We start from the raw sequence: 22,094 nt of genomic DNA on the forward strand, positions 1-22,094 counted from the left end.
TTGCATTAGTAATAGAAACAAACACTATAATTTATTGGTTAATTAAATAAACGTATAAATATTTATGAAATACAGTGTATCCATACGTAAATCCACCAGACCAACATTAACTTTCATTATCATGTACAGTCATGAAGCATGAGAAAGAGCAACAACTATTACATGCAGAATGTAACTGTTAGCTTTATCTGTCTGCATCAAGTTGGCATGTGGCACTGAGGGAGGTGCTAGTGACAAATGGAATAATAATCCTTGAACAATGAAATGGTATGTAATGTAGTGCAACTGTGTGCCTATGGCAGAAATGGGGCTAATGGGGAAAATAGGAAAAACAATAACAAAATTTGCAATTTATTTTAAAAACATCCAAGAGCAAGAAAAAAGTTTAAAAAAAAGTTAAATATCATTATTATTAGACTGTTAACATACATGTAAATAAAATAACGTTTTTAAACAAATTAGAAAAAAATATATTTTACAAAAATAGATTTCAATTGCTGTTGTACTAGGGGGAAGGGGACTAGCATGAAAAACCACAGGGATTTGGGAGGCAAGGAGAGATGGAGGTGAAAAATGTGAAAGAAAAACATATAATAAAATATTTAAAAAATGCTCATACAGTACATTTAGTAATAAACATTGGCCTACTAGGCCTGAATAAACACACAAAGTGGCTGCCAGCCACATGGTCAAACAACAACCAGCAAGGAGCCATGGCCACCACAACAAAGAAGAACACATGCAGCCTTAAAGCACACTGGCTGCCTACACAAAATGGACGCCAGCCACATGGTCAAACATCAACCAGGAAGGAGGCATAGTGGCCACCAGAACAAAGAAGAACACATGCAGCCCTAAAGCACACTGGCTGCCTACACAAAATGTCCGCCAGCCACATGGTCAAACAACAACCAGCAAGGAGGCATGTCCACCACAACAAAGAAGAACACATGCAGCCCAAAAGCACACTGAATGTACAGGAGAAAAAAACTACATTAAGACAGAAATTCCAAAAACAAAAATTAAAAGTGCTAAACATTTTACAACAGCAGCACACATCATACAAAGGCATCAAGTACTATAATGTTGCCATATAATGTTTGCAGAAAAAATGTTGCGCCGCGCAGCGCGTTCTCAAGACGTGGCGCGCCCCGAGTCTTCTTTGTACAGCGCGAGGCCCCAGATATTATTTTGGGCCTCGCTCTGCCTTCTGTTGTGTCCCTGTTCTCCCCTGACCCCTCCTTACCTGTTTCTTTTTCTTTCTTCTTCTTCTTTTTCTTCTTTACTTTTTCGAGGCATTTTTCTGTCCTTTCTTTATGTCTTTCCCCCTTCCCATGTTACCTTTTTCTTCCCAGCATTCCTTGGTCCCTATTTTCTATGGTTCCTGTTCTATTCTATCCTATGTACTTTTTCCCTATCTAAAATGGTGTCTTTTTACTTCCTGTTGGTCACTTCCTGTTTCTTGGTATATAAGGGCTCTGTTTTCTCCCTTTCCTTGCGCTGCATCACTTTCTGCTCAGATTGTGTCTTCGCTCCTGATTCTTAGCCTTCGGTTCTGAATCTTTTCAATTTTGCATTTACCTGCATTTTGTTCCTGTTTGATTCCTGGTTTTGTTTTCGTTTCAGGAATCCATTTTTTGGAGGTTTTTTCCCCTTTATTGGGGTTTTTTCCCTCTGGCACTAATTCTAAAGGGCACGGTCTGTTCTTGGCGTTTCCACTGCCTGCAGCACCGTGGCTACTAGAAAGAGTCGCCCTTTTCTGGGCCAAAGCCGAACCCTCAAGACCTACGCCACTAGATCTGCGGTTTCCAGGCGCCAGCAGCACGTGAGTCGTGACAAAAAATGTCAAATACCGTCAAGCAGCATTTTGTTATCTTTAATCCAATGCCATCCATGGTGTTTCAGTTCCACAGACAGTTGTTTTTTCATCATGCACCCATGACTAGTACTGGGCCTACGGCTGGAAGACCTATTATTTTAACAGGCTAGGCCACTTAAAATTAACATACAATTTAATTAATATTGCAAATTTACAAAACAAAACATGGAGAAAATGTAGTGAACTGTACAACATTTTTCCTGTGTAGAAAAAAAATTACCACAATAAATTAAAAAAATAAAATAAAATTACATAGAAATCCTGGTGCATGCCCCCTATCAAACAAACAAGTTGCATAACCCCCTTATGCAAGTGTTTTTAACTCACTTGTAAAATCTCAAATACAACAAAGTCCTTAAATCTAATGATATATCCACAAGACAAAAAAACTGATCATTCCAGCTCGAAATCCAAGTGAAAAGTGACCAGGAGCTGGACAAAGCAGTGGGAGAAGCCTGCTGTACAGGAACAGGAAGTTGGAGTTCCCAGAGTACTTCCTGTTGTTAGAAGAAAAAAGTACTCCTTGCTAAACAATACCAACGCGAGCGGTCAGTTAGAGAAGATTGTTCACTCAAAGTTGTATATTTTAGCAGTTCAGCTTCGCCAGGTTGCAGCAGAGCAGGTAAAACATCTTGTTTGTGCTCGCAAGAGACCAGAAGTCTCTCATCTCACTTCTTGTGTGTGCAAAAATGACAAAAAGCACGCGCCACCAGGGCAAAAACAGAAAAAAACTCAACTACATTGCAGAGTGCAGATCCTATCAGTAACAACTCAACAAACTCCATGAGTGGAGTGGAGTTTTTTGGCCAGGCCTAGAGGGGACCCAGAGATGCCCTAGACAGAAAGAGTGTGTCATGCTGAAAATTTTGATTGTGGTCCATTGACCCAGGGACACTACACTGTGAGTCCTGGGCAAAAATGCTTTGTAAAATTAATGCCCCACAAAGCATTATGGGGAAAGTTTCTGAGTGCAGCAAATATTGTAGTAGTATCTTGATTGTAATGCTCAGACCAGCCTCCATAGAACACCATAATAAAAATAGCATTTGTAAGAAACATGAGGTCAGATTTAAGATCCCCTAGCTCACAATGGGCCTCATTGGGCTTTGCAGGATTAGCATCAAAATGTTTGATGCTAATCCTGCAAAGCTCTGAACTAGCGTAAAAAAATTATGACGCTAGTTCCCTAACTACCAATATGGTGCACTGTATATTACGGCACACACATGGTGGCGTTAGGGGGACAGTAAGGGGCACAAGAAAAGTCACGCTGCACTAGGCACAGTGCCACTTTTTATAAATCTAACCCATGGTCATGCAACCATGTAGTCAGTCCCTGGAGAGCATAGTGACATGGAGTAATGCAATGTAACCATATATGAAACCCATAGAGGGCACAGTGCCTTACACATTTTCAGACCTAGCAGGCCTACTGCAAGACCATTACAAACAAGGCTCTTAAAACACACACTACTTCCAGCTGTAAAACAAATGTTCCAGCCATGAGAGAGTTTAAAATGACATTGAATAATGGGAGTAGTTACTATTTTGTGGGGACCCAGAGATGGCATAAACAGAAAGAGTGCATCACGCTGAATGGTTTGATGGGGGTCCCATTGTCGTAGGACCACCACAGGCTGAGTTATGGGCAAGAACTTTTTGAAAAAGAAATTCCCCACAAAGCATTATGGGGTAAGTTTTCCGAGTGCAGTGAATATTGTAGGATCGGCACTCCTGCTGTGCTGGTAGAACCCCTTTGAGTGATCATGGCAGACACCTTTGATTGGACAGACACTTGGATTGCTGAACGACAAACACAGGGAAATGCGACGTAAACCATGTAAACTGTTACACAGATATGTGGCATCCAATAGATTGTGGTGTGAGCATGGAATGTGGATAATGTTTGCATTTGGGCCCGTTTGGGTTCTTTTTTGTATTGCACTTGAATGGAGAGAAAAGCTTCACTGATTAATTCTGATGCCTAAACCCAATTCATACTTTCAACTGGTGATTTAGTGACAAATGTTAAATGCACACGTGAAAACAACCAGAGGGTTGTACATCATTTTAGCCAATTGCAGCCAGAGCTCTGGGACGTTCGAAGCCATGCAATATTTACAAGAAACTACAACAACGTGGTGTTGGAAAGAGGAAAAACAGAGAGGTTGAATGTGTCACATGTCGCTGGGTAAAGTGATAGCTGCTTTGTGAGTGTGATACCTTCAGATAGTTGCGACTCTGGGAATTTGCTTATGCGCTGTTTGTTTTGTGGCATGCAAATAATGGTTCCCCACCCTGGCCATTGTTATTCAACAAACCTGTTTGGGCTGATGGAAAGGCATGTCCTTGTGTAAATAAGAGTTGTGCTGACTAACGTCTATTTTGGTATTGTATAGGGCGCTCGAAATGGGGATGATCTGTTTTCCTTTCTGCGTGCTCCCACTGATGGATGAATTTATTGCAGTTATGTCTTAAGCGACTCACAGAGGAATTCACCAAGGCACCCCAGCCTACTAGGCAAAATAAAAAATGTAGTGTGCCACACTAAGGTATATGGCAGATCGTGCAATAATCCATGTAACGGTTAGTCTCCAAGGTAGTCACAAAGCAGCTTCAATGCAGGACAAACGTGAAGAATTTACCTACAAATCAATGGAATTTTGAAAGGCAGGCCAAGGAATGAATGAAAGTGATGGGAGTGAGATGTCGAGAGACAGCGCTTGCGTGCTGCCTAGGCTCCACCTAAAAACAAAGCTATGATAAGTAAGTGGTACAAATTGGTCTTGAGACACGCTATCCCTGTGACACATCTCAGCATGCTGATATCCTGCCACAAACAATGCTGCATCAGGATAACTTGAATATTTTACCTTGCTATCGTACAGGCTTGACCCTTGTAAGAAATGTTCACACAATGAAATCTGCTGGACCGATCAAAACCAGGCAAAGCTCTGGGTTTTGTATGGCAAGTTTGGAAGGAAAATCCTTTCTTCTGATGAAGGGCCCTCCCGCACAAGGGTGGCATGTAAAATCATCAAGTTGCACCTTGGTCATGTACAACCAGAAGGGGTCAACCACTGGGGAAGTAGCTATTGATAATGTGTGCATCTGAAAAGAAGAGGAAGAAAAATTGCTTGAGAAATAGTTCTATGAGTGTTTGGGGCATTTTTACAGGCAGGCATAATGTATGTAAGTGAGCGTTCCGGCACCAGGAGAGCAACAAAAAAGGCAGAGTGAAATTTACAAGATTTCACTGTCCCATTTTTGGCGTCATTTTTAATGCCTGTTCAAAGCATGTGTTAAAATGATGCACAAGTAGTAACCTATAGGCCTTCTTGCGCTTTGCTGCACTAGTTTTAACATTTTGGAGCAAGTGCAGCTAAGCACCACAAAAGCTTCAACAATTTGGATGCTATTGGCCTAACGATCGCCACAGTGCGCTGAATCATAAATACTGTGCTACCACGGTGTCGTTAGGTGCTGGTAGGAAGGCCCAAGAAAAGTTGTCCATCATTTATTATGCGCCACTTTCTTTTAAATATGCCCCAAATTGTTCATTCTGTAATATTGTGTTCCTATTGTTAAATGAAATTTCCAAAATCAGCTAGTTTGGATTGGCCCAAAAATATGTATGTAAAAAGTTCAAGGAAACTCATTGTCTACCGCCACCAGTAATGTGGGTGACAAGCCTCATACTTCACCCACTGTTTGCTCCTGAAATTGTTCCTTCATCAGACACAGAGGAAGGGTGGCAGAGAGAACACTGAACCAATCACACATTTCAGTGAGAACATTTTGAAAACGATTCACTAGCTTTTGGACCACCCTCCAGATGCAGTACTGCAGGTTGTCCTGCTTTCCTCAATAGAATGTCCACATAATGCTGTTGGACCCAGGTGCGGCTCCTTCGAAATGGCGAAGGAGCGTAGCCCTCCTGGCTAAGCCAGGAGCTGAAAGATAAAACAATATTTGTTTATCATTTTACCTTTTACCTGCTGGCTTAGCCAGCAGCATGTGCACGGAGGGGCAGGGCTGGGCCACGGGAGGTGGGAGGGGAGGAGGAGAGAGTGCACCTAAGTGCACATGTGTGTTTGGTCGGCCATCTTAGGACGTCCAAACACACATGCATACTGAGGGGCATATTTATAGTGCCCTAGGGCCACTTTGTGCCACATTAACATCATTGTCAGTGTCCCTTCATTTGTAAATATGTATATAAGTTTGTAAATTGATGCACTTATTCATGTTCTTTAATCGTATTACACTCACTTCCTTCCAATCATTTTGTCCTTGCATTATTCCTGAGGGTTACAGGGTGGATATGTAATGTTAGCGCATCTGGTTGTGTGTATGGTGTTGGAGGTGTTGCGTGTTGCATGTGTGTGTCACTCTCTTTTTCCTCCCCCTCCCTTGTGTGCTAGGCGGCAGTACTCACTGGGGTCGTCTTCGCCGGCGTTGATGTTTGTAAAGCAGGAAAAGGTAGACAAGCATGGGAAAAATTTGCAATTCGGGCTCCATGGCGTCGTAGTTGTTCCCTGAGTCTCCAGAGGTGAGTCCTTTGACTTCTATGTTCTGTTTCTGCCGTGCTTTTGATGTCATTGGTACCGCCCTGGAAAAGGTGGCAGATAGGTGTGACATAATATTGTGGGTGGTACATTGTCTTCCGCCTGGCTGTTGGCAGTTACCTCTATGGTGCTTGTTCCTACTGCCGTGGCAGTCAGTGTGTTAAAGTGGCTGTCTGTCTAAGTGGTTTCCGCCGTGGTCATAATTCCATTTTGGTTACCGCCGGCCTGTTGGCGGTATTACTGCCGCTTTATCACCGACCGCCAGGGTTGTAATGAGGGCCTATGTCACTTAGGGCTTGAATTAATGGGATTGTATTTTTAATAGATTTAAAAGAGGTTGTTCCCACTCTCAATCCTTTTAATACACATCAGATTAACTTCTTAGAGCAGTATTATTTTAGAGTTCTTGATTGCAAAGAGATTTCTTTTAGGATGAGCCAACTGATGTTTGAACAATTGTACTAACTAAAGCACTTTAATATGTGTATATGTGTTTTATATTTTATCTCTCTCTCTCTCTCTCTCTTGCTATATATATATATATATATATATATATATATATATATATATATGTACACTTGTAGAAACAAAGGTTACAGGGACGTTATGGTTAGGCTCTCATTTTAAACGTGCCAAACCATAGAAATTCACCAGTTACAGTTATAGTTATCTCAAGTAACTATAACTCATCCCCTAAGGTAACTAACATGTGAGCCTAACTATAACATCCCTGTAACCTTTGGTTTTCAAGTGAATTTCTATGTGGTTGCAATTTACATTACTATACATTAACTAAACCACAGCTGCGCACGGCTCCCAATCTTACACCATGCACTTCCTTCGTCTGTGTGCAGCACCTGGCCTGCAGTCAGACCCTGCAGCAAACCCTCCTAACCAGCCAACCCTATGCTGTGAACAGCTCTTTGGTTGTGAGCGGTGGAAGTTGGTTGTGACCTCTCTGGGCGTCAGAGTAGGTGTGTGAGGGTTTATCTCGGGGTCAGAGTGGCTGTGAGAGTTACTGTCTGGGTGTGAGAGTGCGTCCATCAGTGTTTTAGTGGGTGTGTCAGTCTCTGAGCGGGTCTGTGGTGGGTGTTTCAGACTGTCAGTTGGTCTGTGAATTGGTGTATGAGGCTTTCAGTGGGTCTGTGAATGGGTGTGTGAGAGTCTGACTGGGTCTGTCAGTAGGTGCATAACTGTCTGAGTATGTCTGTGAGTTGGTGCCTGAGGATCACACTGGGGCTGGGTGTGTGTGTTCATGAGGCTCTGAGTGGGTCTGTGAGTGGGTGCGTGAGTATCCGAGTGGGTCTGTGAGTGTGTGCTTAAGGGTCTGAGTCTGTGTATGAGTGGGAGAAATATATTGAGACTGAAAGAGAGAGAGAAAGGAAGTGAGTGAGAGAGTTAGAGAAGTTTTTAGGCTTAGATGTATGATATACTTAGAATGAGATATTTCTGTACAATTTAAAAAAAAAGTATGCACCATTTTTTAAATGTAATCAATTTGTACTTTAGGAAAAAAAGAGGGAAGCAAGTCCAGCAGGTCTTGAACCCTGAGTGCTCAGTGTGAAGGTTGCCAAAACTTTCTTTTTTAATTTATTTTTGTTCAGCCCTTTATGTGCTATCTGGGACCGCAAGGGAGCCCTCAAGGGCTCCCCCGTGGTCACTCCTTATTAATATATTTATTTATTCAATTTTTATTTTAATAATATGTCTTTTACATGCATTTTTGTAGACAGAGAGACAAAGGAAACCTCTGCTCGCAATGAGGGAGAGCTTTTTGACACATCTCCCTTGCTGTGAGCATAGTGCTTTCTGTTACTTGGTGACAGCTGTCAGAGCTACCTCCAAGCCACACCAAACAGCTATGCCCAGGGGTGGGCACCCCAGGACGTAGCAGGAGCTGGCCCTGGCAGGTGGCAGTCCCCAGGGCCATCATTGACTCCTTGAGGAGGACTGCATAGCCCCGCTCCAACAATCAATAGTCCCAGGGAGGTGGTGGTCCCTTGGGCTCGGGGAGCCATGCGTCTCCCCGCACTCACTTTGAAAATTACCCCGGGGATGTGGCCGTCCCCAGGGCTGCGGGGGCCATGCAGCCCTCCGCATTGTTTAAGTCTTCACCCATCAGGAAAGTAGTGGTCCCCAGGGCTGCAGGGGAGCTGTGTGCCCACCCTTGAATCTATTAAAAAAAATCCCTGGGGAGGTGATAGTCCCTGGGATTGCAGGGGGAGCAATGGCCCCACCTGCGTTGTATTTAGAAGTGCCCCAGGGAGGTGGTTGTCCCCAGGGTTGCTGAGGGGTCATATGGCCCGCCCAAAATGTATTTGAAAATTGCCCCAGGGAGATAGTAGTTCCTGGGGCTGCAGGGGGCCATGTGTCCCTCACAATGTATTTGAAAAGTGCCCCAGGGAGGTGGTAGTCCCGGGGACTGCAGGGAGGAACATGGCCCCCTGCATTGTATTTGAAAAGTGCCCCAGGTAGGTGGTAGGCCCTGGGGCTGCAGGGGTGGGGGGGCACATGGCCCCCCTGCAATGTATTTGAAAAGTGCCCTAGGAGGTGGTAAACCCTGCATAGAAATTTTGAATGCCCCCATGACCTGGCTCACCAGGGGGGCTTGTATTTAAAATGCGCAGGGGCACACACTTATTTTTTTTTTAATTTGTAAAATGCTACATTGTTGCGAAATTGCAGCAATATTTTTTTTAAGTCTTTTTTAGGTCTACGGTGGTCCCTCAGAGGCCCCAACACCAGAGTTAAGGGGTCAGGGGGACTCTACCCTACCCTGTTTTCTTTTTTTAAAACTTTTTTTGTGGGTCTCGGCTAAAGCCAAGTCCCAAGATGGCTGCAACAATTCCTGGTTTGAAGTGTTGGCAGCCATTCAGAGCTGTGAATTTACCTGCATGAGCTTATCAATAATTCAATATATTGCGCAGGAGCCGCGTCTCTAGATACACACATTTATTTTCCCTTTAATTTCTCATTAACTTCTGAAAGGATTTGCATAAAACCACAATCTGTGTAACGAAAGCTAGTTTTCTGCCAAATTTGGTGTAATTCCGTCCAGTGGTTTGGGCCGTATTCGTGTTCAAAGGTCTTATGAGAATTACCAGTGGAAATGTAATTTTTTGACCCCCTTTTTCTCAGCCCCCACTCGACGGATCACCCCAAAATGTGTTGTGTGCAACAAGAATCACCAGCACACTTTCTTTGGAAAATGTTGTGAAGATTCGTCAAACTGATTTGTTATTTAGTTGATTTTAAATATGTTTGTAAAGTGATTATTTTTCTTTAAGGTCTTTGTTTGAAATCACGCTACTTTTGGGGGCCCTTTACACAGGCTTGCATCTTGTGAGGACAAGTCAGTTCTACAAAACATGATAACCGTAGAATGCAGTAAAGACAAATATGCAAAGGCACAAAACAGCCTTAGCCAAATGACTAAGGGAAGTCAGAACAAAAAAAACCTAGTTTACAACAGGGGACAATTCAACCCCACACGTCTTCCTTTGGAGACAAGTCAACATTATCTTCCATGTAACTGGAACAACAATCTTTCAAGGTACATTTTCTATATGGTCTCTAAAACCTGAAATAACAGTGGCCTGTAGGAGGCTGGCCTGGTTTGTAGTGGGTACATTGGGTATTTACACCTTATACCAGGTCCAGTTATGCCTTATTAGTGAAGAAGAATGTTCTAGCAGCTTAGGCTGATAGAGGTAGCTATATCAGAGCTTTGGGCTGAACTAGGAGACATGCAAAGCTCATGCAATACCACTTATAGTTACACAGTACTTATACACAAGTAAAGACAATACTCAGTGTTACTAAAAATAAAGGTAGATTTTTTTTTGGGTGACACAGTACCAAAAAATATCTTAGAGGCAATACTCCTTCTGGAGGTAAGTATTATACACCATATATACACTAGACACCAAAATAAGGTAAGTAATTAGACATAGGATAGTGCAAACAATAGGAAATGCTATAGAATGCAATGGGAGAAATTAGGTCTAGGGGCAACATAAACCATATAGTAAGAAAGTGGAATGTGAATCATGAATTCCCCCCTAGACAAGTGTAGTGTTTGCAGAATCGCTGGGAGAGTAAGAATACAGTAAAGGTAAGTAAATTACCCCACCCCATAGCCCAGAAAAGCAGAAGTAAAGTACTACAAGTTTCCTAAGGACACACTACACCTCGTGATTGGGATTTTGCAGCAGCCAACCAAGTCTGCAATGAACAACTGCTGGATTATAGGACCTGAAGACGACAAAAGGAAGGGGACCAAGTCCACAAGTCGAAAGAAGTTCCAGGAAGGACAGGAGCCCCTGCCAATCCAGAAGAGGGTGCAAAAGAAGAGTCCCCGGTTCATTGAAAACTGCAGGAATGCACCCTAGGAGGATGCTAGCAGGTTGCTGCATTATGCAAAAGATGTCCCACAGCGTGAAGATCGTTGCGGATAAGATTTCATGTTGGAAGTCGCCAACAAGCCTTGGCTATGACAAAAGTGTGTTTTGGGTCAAAATGGCACTGGATGGAACCAGGAGGGACCTGGGGTCCTCAACTCTGTGTTAGGAGGAAGAAGGGGCTCTCAGCACTTTAGAGAGCCCTCAGGATGCCAGCCAGCACCCCCAGGAGTCACACGATCTGGGTTCAAAAGAGGTGCAAAATGCAGTTGATGCGGCTCAACAAAAGTGGGTCCCACGCCACCGGAGAACAACTCAGCAAGTTGAGCGTCACAGGATGGAGTGCTGGAGACCTGGGCCAGGGTGTGCATGAAGGAATTCTGTAAAGAGTGCACAGAGGCCTCAGTAGGCGAAGAAGACACAGTACACAAGGGTACCATTGTTCTTGGGGAAGGCAAGGTCTTACCTCCTCCAAATTGCATGAGCAGGACCTCAGGACAGTCTATGTCGATAATGCCCACCCTCTGAGTCCTTAGGTGCATGCTCATCATTGTGAGAGGAATTCCAGGGTACTGGTCGTCATCTTGGAAGGGACTTGCTTTGAGCAGGGGAATGACTCTGTCACTCCACGTGAGATTTCTATGGTTATTCTGGTGCAGGATGAAGTCAGTGAGTCCCCAGAGCGTGCACACCGTGGAAACTGTTGCAGTTGCTGACTTGGAGCTGAGGTTGCAGAAGAAATGTGTCTCTTGTAGACACTTTGTTGCAGTTACAGCGTTTCATGGAGCAGGCTGCGGTTGATCAGAGGTCAGAAGAGTCTGAAGTTGTTGCAGAGGATTCTTGAAGGAAACTTGCAAGCAGAATCTGAAGAGAACCCACAGGAGCGACCCTAAATAGCCCTGAGAGGGGGATTGGCTACCTTATCAGGTATGGACCTATCAGGAGGGGTCTTTGACGTCACCTGCTGGCACTGGCCACTCATAGCCCTCCAGAGTGCCCCCACACCTTGCAAAGAAAGATGGCCGAAGTCTGGGACACACTGGAGGAGCTCTGGGCACCACCCATGGGGTGGTGATGGACAGGGGAGTGGTCACTCCCTTTCCTTTGTCCAGTTTCCCACCAGAGCAGGGGACAAGGGGTCCCTGAACCGGTGTAGACTGGTTTATTCAAGGAGGGCACCATCTGTGCCCTTCAAAGCATTCCCAGAGGCTGGGGGAGGCTGCCCCAGCCTGTAACACCTATTTCAAAAGGGAGATTGTGTAACACCCTGCTCTCAGAGGAAATGCTTTGTTCTGCCTTCCTGGCACTGGGCTGCCCAGACCCCAGGAGGGCAGAACCCTGTCTGTGAGGTGGCAGCAGCTGTAGCTGCAGTGCAAGCCTCAGAGAGCTTGTTTGTAGTACTGGGAGTCCATAGTGGAGCCCCCAGGATGCATGGAATTGGCACCCCAACACCAAATTTGGAATGGGGGGACGCTACCATGAACGTAGACATGTTACATGGCCATATTCAGAGTTACCATTGTGAAGCTGCATACAATGATGTTTATGCAGTGCGCCAAACACAGGACCCTGAAATAGCCACCATCTGAGATGGCCTTAACTATGAAGCCCTCTGGGGCACAGCCATTGAAAGACCTTGTTGTTAAAGTCATGCAAGATGTTTGTAGATGTAAGGATGTTCTCCATGGTGAATATAGCTACTGTTGCATGCTTCCAAGAACCATTACAAATTTCAGCTGTGTCAACACCTGCAGATATCATTTCTCTAACACCCACAAAAGAGATCCAGAGTGTAGTGATGCACATTTAAGTAGTGACTCAGCAACTTGTCCACATATCTGTCGTCAGGTGGATTATGTGGACAGCATTCTGCTGCAAAGCTTGCCCAACCAATTCCAGCACATCGTGATGTAGCACTGAAACAGCAACTCTGTTGAAATAAGTCTGGCTGGGAACCTTCCATTTCAGGCAGATAGCCACTACAAATTCTAGAAAACCCACTCCTTCCACAAAAGAAAAAGGGAGGAGGGCCAACTCTAACATTTTAGTCAGCCTACCATTGCACAAATGTGCAGTTGGGTGGTTGCATTCATACTTCCCCTCCTGCCTAAACATGGCAGTAATAGTAGCCTGGATTTCTTTCTTTGCTGGTGCCACTGATGCAGGTGACATAGAAGGTGGTGGTAAGGCTCAATGCGCATCTCAGGGGGGCAGCCACTGTAGGTTCTTGCCTTGGTGTTTGAACCTGATTCTGAGTCTTCCTGTGCCATTGCAATGTTGCTGATGTGAGTGGCAATACTACTGCAATGCTGGGGACAGGGCTGATTTGGGTAACAAAAATGTCACCCTCTTTTCCACCTTCACCTTCCAACCTGATCATTTCAGATTCCCTGCTTTCAACAACTTCACTAACACCACTTGCAGGCTTTTCCTTTTGTCCACTAAGGTGTGCCTCCCAGCTGATTGCATGGTGTTTTCTCAAATGGGTTGTTTGACCACCGGTTCCATAGTTTGTACCAAGCTTACTCTGACTAACACTTGCTCTACAAATGGAGCATATGGCAATGGTTGGCTCCTTTTCACTAACCATAAAGAAGTCCCAAACTGGGGAGGTCAACTTTATAACAATGGCGCCACTGCCAATGTCTGAAGAAGTGGCAGCAGGTGGATGTTGTTTTGATGATGTTTGATCTCTGCAGTGCCTTCTTCTACTCAGGTGGCTGTCGATGCAGGTCACACCCAGGGCCCTGTAAATATGGAAGCTGTGGGAGGTAGATGTGGTGGTATTGGTGCCACCCTCAGAGCAGGTTAAGAAGATGGGTATAATATTTGACTCCACTATGGCTGGGCTGACGTCCATGATGACTGGCTCATAGTCAGACTCGTCATCCTCCTCTTCTTCATCCATAACTCCAAGGCTTTCAGGAGCCTTCCTTTTCACTCCTTGCCTCTCCTGCCATGTATCAGACTAATTGGCATCCAAGTGGAGTCTTGAGGGGGGCTTGAGGAAGAAGATGGTGGATATCTGGAAAACAGTGGATCTTGCAAAACAGGGGCTTCTTTGGCTTCTTCTGCATGAAGCTCAACATCCTGATGTGTTCCTCCTTTGGGAGGAACTGTAATTGCTGGCTGCAGCTGGTGTCTACTAGCCTGAGTTTCCGGCAATGATTGGGCACTACTGTGAGAAATAGGTAAGTCCAATTCAACATCACTGCTTGTTGATGTTCCTGTGATTAGAGAGGCTGTCTCTGTGCCAGACATGGGCTTGGGCCTAGTTTGGGATGGGGCCGCTGATGCGGGAGTGGTGCTCTCAGCTTGCTCCCCAGAGGCTGGTGCGGAGGGCACAGGTCTTTGCCCAAAAAAGGTTTGTTGTGACATACCAGTGGTGGGAAGCTCCTTCTTATCACTGGCCAATTTCTTGGTAGCTTTCTCTGGGGCCATGTTGAAGTTGTCAATTGGCAATAACACTTAGATTCACAAGCTGAAAAGATGTCGTTTTGTCGTGAGTGTGGTCATACGTCACGTTGTGCACAGGCCTTCTGTCTGGCAGTACTGTGGGTGATGTCTCTTTCTCTTCGTGCACCTAAAAGCAAACATGGACGAAGGATCAGTGAAACATGGCTTGTTGCAGTTGCATTAGTAATAGAAACAAACAAAATAATTTATTGGTTACTTATATAAACGTATAAATATTTATGAAATACAGTGTATCCATACGTAAATCCACACCAACCAACATTAACTTTCATTATCATGTACAGTCATGAAGGATGAGAAAGAGCAACAACTATTACATGCAGAATGTAACTGTTAGCTTTATCTGTCTGCATCAAGTTGGCATGTGGCACTCGGGGAGGTGTTAGTGACGAATGGAATAATAATCCTTGAATACTGAAATGGTATGTAATGTAGTGAAACTGTGCGCCTATGGCAGACATGGGGCTAATGGGGAAAATAGGAAAAACAATGACAACAATTGCAATTTATTTTAAAAACATCCAAGAGCAAGAAAAAAGTAAAAAAAAAAGTTAAATATCATTATTATTAGACTGTTAACATACATGTAAATAAAATAAAGTTTGTTAAGCAAATTAGAAAAAAAGATAATTTAAAAAAAATAGATTTCAATTGCTGTTGTACTAGGGGAATGGGACTAGCATGAAAAACCACAGGGATTTGGGAGGCAAGGAGAGGTGGAGGTGAAAAATTTGAAAGAAAAGTATATAATAAAATATAAAAAACTGCTCATACATTACATTTAGTAATAAGCATTGACCTACTAGGCCTGAATAAACACACAGAGTGGCTGCCAGCCACATGGTCAAACAACAACCAACAAGGAGCCATGGCCATCACAACAAAGAAGAACACATGCAGCCCTAAAGCACACTGGCTGCCTACACAAAATGGACACCAGCCACATGGTCAAACATCAACCAGGAAGGGGGCATGGTGGCCACCAGAACAAAGAAGAACACATGCAGCCCTAAAGCACACTGGCTGCCTACACAAAATGTCCGCCAGCCACATGGTCAAACAACAACCAGCAAGGAGGCATGTCCACCACAACAAAGAAGAACACATGCAGCCCAAAAGCACACTGGATGTACAGGAGAAAAAAACAACATTAAGACAGAAATTCCAAAAACTAAATTTGAAAGGGCTAAACATTTTACAACAGCACACATCATACAAAGGCATCAAGTACTATAATGCTGCCATACAATGTTTGCAGAAAAAATGTCAAATACCGTCAAACAGCATTTTGTTATCTTTAATCCAATGCCATCCATGGTGTTTCAGTTCCACAGACAGTTGTTTTTTCATCATGCACCCATGACTAGTACTGGGCCTATGGCTGGAAGGCCTTTAATATTAGCAGGCTAGGCCCCTTAACATTAACATACAATGCAATGAATATTGCAAATTTACAAAAAAAAACATGGAGAAAATGTAGTGAACTGTATAACATTTTTCCTGTGTAGAAAAAGAATTACTACAATAAATTTAAAAAATCAAATAAAATTACATAGAAATCCTAGTGCATGCCCCCTATCAAACAAACAAGTTGCACAACCCCCTTATGCAAGTGTTTTTAACTCACTTGTAAAATCTCAAATACAACAAAGTCCTTAAATCTAATGATATATCCACAAGACAAAAAAACAGATCCTTCCAGCTCAAAATCCAAGTGAAAAGTGACCAGGAGATGGAAAAAGCAGTGGGAGAAGCCTGCTGTACAGGAACAGGAAGTTGGAGTCCCCAGAGTACTTCCTGTTGTGCGAAGAAAAAAGTACTCCTTGCAAAACAATACCAACGTGAAAAGACAATTAGAGAAGATTTTTCACTCAAATTTGTAGATTTTAGCAGTTCAGCTTCGCCAGGTTGCAGCAGAGCAGGTAAAGCATCTTGTTTGTGCTCGCAAGAGACCAGAAGTCTCTCATCTCACTTCTTGTGTGTGCAAAAATGACAAAAAGCACGCGCTGTATATTACGGCACACACATGGTGGCGTTAGGGGGACACTAAAGGGCACAAGAAAAGTCACGCTGCACTAGGCGCAGTGCCACTTTTTATAAATCTACCCCATGGTCATGCAACCATGTAGTCAGTCCCTGGAGAGCATAGTGACATGGAGTAATGCTATGTAACCATATGAAACTCCTAGAGGGTACAGTGCCTTACACATTTTCAGACCTAGCAGGCCTACTGCAAGACTATTACAAACAAGGCTCTTAAAACACACACTACTTCCAGCTGTAAAACAAATGTTCCAGCCATGAGAGAGTGTAAAATGACATTGAATAATGGGAGTGTTTACTATTTTGTGGGGACCCAGAGATGGTATAAACAGAAAGAGTGCATCACGCTGAATGGTTTGATGGGGGTCCCATTGTCGTAGGACCACACAGGCTGAGTTATGGGCAAACACTTTTTGAAAAAGAAATCCCCCACAAAGCATTATGGGGCAAGTTTTCCGAGTGCAGTAAATATTGTAGGATCGGCTCTCCTGCTGTGCTAGTAGAACCCCTTTGAGTGATCATGGCAGACACCTTTGATTGGACAGACACTTGGACTGCTGAACAACAGACACAGGGAAACGCAACGTAAACCATGTAAACTATTACACATATATGTGGCATCCAATAGATTGTAGTGTGAGCATGGAATGTGGATAAAGTTTACATTTGGGCCAGTTTTGGTTCTTCTTTGTATTGCACTTGAATGGAGAGAAAAGCTTCACTTATTAATTCTGATGCCTAAACACAATTCATACTTTCAACTGGTGATGTAGTGACAAATGGTATATATATACACACGTGGAGACAACCAGAGGGTTGTACATAATTTTAGCCAATTGCAGCCAGAGCTCTGGGGCGTTCGAAGCCATGCAATATTTACAAGAAACTACAACAACAAAATGGTGTTGGAAAGAGTAAAAACAGAGAGGTGGAATGTGTCACATGTCGCTGAGTAAAGTGATAGCTGCTTTGTGAGTGCGCTACCTTCAGATAGTTGCGACTCTGGAAATTTGCTTATGCGCTGTTTGTTTTGTAGCGTACAAATAATGGTTCTCCACCCTGTCCATTGTTATTCAACAAACCTGTTTGGGCTGACGGAAAGGCGTGTCCTTGTGTAAATAAGAGTTGTTCTGACTAACGTCTATTTGGGTATTGTATAGGGTGCTCCAAATGGGGTTGATCTGTTTTCCTTTCTCAGTGCTCCCACTGATGGATGAATTTATTACAGTTCTGTCTTAAGCCACTCACACAGGAATTCACTGAGGCACTCAAGCCTACTAGGCAAAATAAAAAAGTAGTGTGCCACACTAAGGTATATGGCAGATCGTGCAATAACCCATACCCCACCGCCATAGTGCGCTGTATCATAAATACCATGCTACCATGGTGTCCTTAGGTGCTGGTAGGAAGGCCCAAGAAAAGTTGTCCATCATATATTATGCGCCACTTTCTTTTAAATATGCCCCAAATTGTTCATTCGATAATATTGTGTTCCTATTGTTAAATGAAATTTCCAAAATCAGCTGGCTTGGATTGGCCCAAAAATATGTATGTAAAAATGTCAAGGAAACTCACTGTCTACTGCCACCAGTAATGTGGGTGACAAGCCTCATACTTCACCCACTGTTTGCTCCTGAAATTATTCCTTTATCAGACACAGAGGAAGGGTGGCAGAGAGAACACTGAACCAATCACACATTTTAGTGAGAACATTTTGAAAACGATTCACTAGCTTTTGGACCACCCTCCAGATGCAGTACTGCAGGTTGTCCTGCTTTCCTCAATAGAATGTCCACATAATGCTGTTGGACCGAGGTGCGGCTCCTTCGAAATGGCGAAGGAGCGTATCCCCCCCTGGCTAAGCCAGGAGCTGAAAGATAAAACAATATTTGTTTATCATTTTACCTTTCACCTGCTGGCTTAGCCAGCAGCATGTGCACGGACGGGCAGGGCTGGGCCACGGGAGGTGGGAGGGGAGGAGGAGAGAGTGCACCTAAGTGCACATGTGTGTTTGGTCGGCCATCTTAGGCCGTCCAAACACACATGCATACTTAGGGGCATATTTATGGTGCACTAGGGCCACTTTGTGACACATTAACATCTTTGTTTTTTACATTAATGTGGCCCAATGATGCCAAAATCCCCACGCCTTATTTACAGTGTGGCGCAATGCATGCATTGCGCCACCCTGTAACCCTTTGCGCTACATTATGCCTGCGCCAGGCATAATGTATGCAAAGGGTGGGGTTCCCCCATTAGGGGAGCCGGAAAAAGATTTTTTATGGCACTTTAAATGCCTGCTCTAGAGCAGACGTTAAAAGGGGCCTTCCATTCTTTAGAATGGTGCCCTATGTACTCTGCAGGAGTAGCACCAATGTTTTGATGCTACTCCTGCAGAGTACATCAATAGCGTTGTGAATAATTACGCTATTGCCCTAGTATTTCGAATACTGCACACACATGGTGGATGTAGGTGGTGCTAAGGGGTGCAGGGAAAGTGGCGCTGCACTTGGTGCAGCGCCACTTTCCATAAATCTGCTCCATAGGTTTCAAGCTGGAGAAACTACACAGACCCCAGGGTTGTATCCAAGCAGCAATCTAAGCTGCTCAGACCAATCCTGATGCTGCTTTCATGCTAGCTTTAGCATGATAGCAGCACCAGGATTGCTGGGGAGCCTGTGCTGATGTCCCAGTGACTGCTGGGACACCAGAAGAGGATTGAGGTGGCAGGAGATGGTGGCGACGGGAAAAGGTAAGGATTTTTTATTATTTATTTTTATTCCAATGCGCCTCCCACCCAACTGACCCTCCCCTTGAGCTTTGCAACCTCCACCACTGGTTGGACCTGGCCCACGGAGTGTGAATCTCTAGCTTTGCATTTAATACACTGGCACATACACTCCTACTGGACTTGTCTTTCTTGGAGGGAGTAGCCATCTCCAGGTCTGGTACCGGGTGCTCACATATGAGGAGGTGCTTGCAGATAACATTTGAACAGCCGTCTCGGCAGAGAGAAAATGAAATGTGGTTTTGTGGCTACTGTGGTAGATTTCTCCAAGTTGGCTTTGTGACTGCTTGTGCCTCTGTGCCACTACACTCTGGCAGAGGACAAGAAAAAGGTACCATAAAGAAATTGCATTACTTCGTAGATGTGTTAATAGTAAGCACGGAAATGCAATCAAGTTCAACGTTTTGAATGCACAAAACATTTCTTGAAAGAAAAACGCGATTTTCTGAAACATGGGCTTTGCAAAAAATAATGTGGGGGCTAGGATGAAATTCTCAGATTATAAACTAATAATATCCTCCTAAAATCAATAGAACAGATGGCAGCTGTGAGCACTGTGCAGAACACCCTGAAGCTTTTGCTATTTCTCATCTACCCCATGCTGCATATATTCTTCTATGTCCCTCGCTCACCTTATTAGGTGACAGCTCGACCACGGACCGCCTAGTGCACAAAACATGCCTCATGAAGAGCTGCTGCTGCACTGCTCTTGACCGCAGGTCCGTTCATGTAGTGCTCCAACAGTGGAGACTTGCTGATATCTCAATCAAGGCAATAAATATTCAGCTCATCCTCGGTATCCAGATGGCACACTTCAAAGCGTGGAGCCAAGTTGGCAGAACACAGCCTTGATCATTTTTACCACTTTAACAGTTGAACATGGAAAAAGACATAAAATAGGTGTAGTTATTGAAAATCGCTTAACATCAGCAGTACACTTCACATGGTTCTCGTCAATATGAGGATTGTACAGTAGGCTTGTGGATGAATACTAAAGAGTTTACGGTCAACAGAGGTTAAACGGTGAGGCAGAGAATTAGACTTTAATTCAAATCTGGAGGAAATATGTACACATTCTAATTAAGGACTATGAACGATGGAAAACAGGGTACACAAAAACAGATGTGAGATGAAATAAGAAAGACTAAAGGCAACATATGTTTTACAGTCAAGAAAACGGGGAGGGCAGAGTGAGCCTGGAGGAAGATGCCAAAAAGACAAGCTGCTGACTGCTGAGACAGAAGAATTAAAATAGTAATAACACCCAAATGAAAAATGTTTCACTGCTTGAAATGCACCAAATAAAAATTGTCAAGTGATAAGTAGATAGATGTGACTCTGGGAGGGGATGTGGTGATGCACAGCAAGCCGAGCAATAGGAATGTAAAGGGATCATTGCCCAGTTACACAATCCTCATTAAACTCATTAACCCAAGGCTTCTGTTTTTTTGTCACAGTTCTTATCATTTGACTGGGGTCTACAACTGTGCACCAGCACCTTGGTATCCATTAAATAAAGCATCTATTATACCCCAAAATACAATTTTACATTGTGTTATAATCTCCCCGGCCTCTGAGGAGTACATAGAAAATAGCTCTCTTGTACCCTATTTACTGTGTAAATAATCATACGCACAAGTGGTTCTAGAAACAGTGGAAGAGAGTTGAGCATAATCGTGGGCAGGAAAAGAAGCACTCATGGCCATATTTAAGAAAAGTGGAGCTGCACCCAGTGCAGCACCACTTTTCTGGCCCCTTTAGCGCCCCCTTAAAGCAACCATGTATGCGCCATATGGTGGTAGATAGAGGAACTTGCGTCAAAAATGTGGACACTAGTACCGAGATTTGCAGGATTAGCGTGAAAAATCTTGACACTAATCCTGCAAAGCCGATTGAGGCCCATTGTAAACAAAGGTGCGCCTCCTTTTAACCCCTGCTCAGCAGGCGTTAAAAGTGCCAAAGAAAATGACGCAAAGAAATCTCTTAGATTTCTTTGTGGCATTTATTTGCCCCCCACTACTGGGGAACACCCGCTTTGCATATATTATGCCTGGCGCTGGCATAATGAAGCGCAAAGGGTTACAAAGTTGAGCAGTGCATACACTACGCCACTTTGCTAATTTGGTGCCTTGATTTTGGCCTTGTTGGACCAAATTAGTGTAAAAAAATGACGTTAATGTGGCGCAATGAGGCGCTTAGGGCTCTTAAATCTGATGAGGATTTAAGGAATTGTTTTCTTCAGCGGGGACAGTGAGTTATGCTGGCAAGTCAAAAGGAATGGAACTTTCTAGTGCACCTTCAAAGATGGACGAGAAGAGTGTTTTGACTTGTTTTAAGTGTGGTTGAAAGGGCATAGAGCAACAGATACTTCTTGCCCTGCAATTGGTCAAATTTGCAGGAAATGCAAGTGAAAGGGGCATTTTGCTAGGGTGTGCAAAGGAATACAGGGTGCTGCGAATAAGACCAGAGGTCTCATCAATGTTGCGGAGGATTCGAAGTATGAAATGGAACGTCAACAGGTTATTCTACTAATACATCATATAGGAAGTGTAAATGAAGATGGTCCATTTTGTCAGGAGCAGCTGGTAACCTTGAAAAGTGGTGGGCGAGCGAAGTGCCCTACCACTTCTCAAAAAAGAAAAGAAAACATCCCCTACTTCCTAAAGCCCTTAATAAAACACCCCTCCCTGGGGTCATTCATAACTTACATGTGACTAGGCTGTGTCCTGCCCTCACACAATGGACTGATTACCCCCTACTATTGTCTGGAGACAGGTCTGGGTTGAAAGGGTGCTGTGCATCACTTGAAAGGACTCTTCTGAAGTTACCCCCTGAACAAAGGCAATTGTGAGTATAAGTACAGGGCCTGACCCCTGATTGGAGAGCACTTTTGGAACTGGGACCAAACTTCTACCAGAGGGACTGCTGGACTGCACAAA

Source organism: Pleurodeles waltl, chromosome 1_1, assembly GCF_031143425.1.
Source record: "Pleurodeles waltl isolate 20211129_DDA chromosome 1_1, aPleWal1.hap1.20221129, whole genome shotgun sequence".
In the NCBI taxonomy this organism is placed as follows: domain Eukaryota; kingdom Metazoa; phylum Chordata; class Amphibia; order Caudata; family Salamandridae; genus Pleurodeles; species Pleurodeles waltl.